A 1,087-nucleotide genomic window follows, 5' to 3' on the forward strand; every position below is an offset into this window, starting at 1 on the left:
TACAAGATTGGTAAATGAACTTGGAATGGTTTTAGGTTCTTTCTCTAAATCTGCTTAGTTTTGTTCTGTTACATCAGACTTTATGATCAGTATTTACAGAATTTAATCTCTTTGTGTATTCTGTGCTTAATTGAAAAATATGTTTAAGTACTGACTGTTGTCTGATCAATGTTTCTAAACTCTGATAGTGATATATCTGTTTAGGTAACTATTCAATCCTATGAGGATAACTGTGCTAGATGCTGACCTAGTAGTCTTCAATAAACAAGGGATCCCATGTAAGAAGTAATTATTTCTGTGGAAATCTATTGACACAAGCAAATTCTGATAATTGAGCTTAGTTGAGTTTACTTTGTCTATCTTATTACTAAGTCACAAACTAGAATAATGCAACTCATCTGTTAAGTTCTGATGCTAGTAAATCTGTTGAATGTACTAAGTGCTGATAAACCTCACTTATCAAAAGAAAAAGAAAGAGAAACAAGGATTAAAAATCAGGTACTCCTTTGAGATCTAGAGTAAAAATGTGGAAGGGAAGACCCAAGTGCATTGCTGGTATTAAGTAATATGCATCAGAAAAGCAAATAAAATATTTTCTTGGTGACTTTTCACACTCTATGATTACTGGAGAAATACTCTGATAATAGCATAAATTATGATAAGCAGTCGTGACTCACTTACACTGAGAAGCCACTGTAAAATAGAATTTAAAAAGATGCACAAAATTAGCACAAAATAGTTGAGGTGGACTCAAGCATGAATTCATTCAATAGTAGGTTTCAGAATATTGACAGGTTTTTAGTAAAGTTTTAGTTATGCCTTATTTTTAAGATGTACTGAAGTGAATCAGACTTTTCCCTTTGTCTGATATTTAGCTTAATGCACACACTAACCACTCCATATGAATGATGAAAATCACTGTGGGGATCTATGTTGTTTTAGATGAACAGTCATTGTGTCATATTGCATAAATTTTGAGGATAAGTTCTGATTGCATGTTCTGATGATTAAGTTCTGAAGAATATAAATCAGAATTTGTGTGAGGACTTACTAAAATAGGCATTCCTTTTTCGAGTTAAGAAATTAT

Source organism: Apium graveolens, unplaced genomic scaffold (assembly GCF_009905375.1).
Source record: "Apium graveolens cultivar Ventura unplaced genomic scaffold, ASM990537v1 ctg4833, whole genome shotgun sequence".
Taxonomy (NCBI): Eukaryota; Viridiplantae; Streptophyta; class Magnoliopsida; order Apiales; family Apiaceae; genus Apium; species Apium graveolens.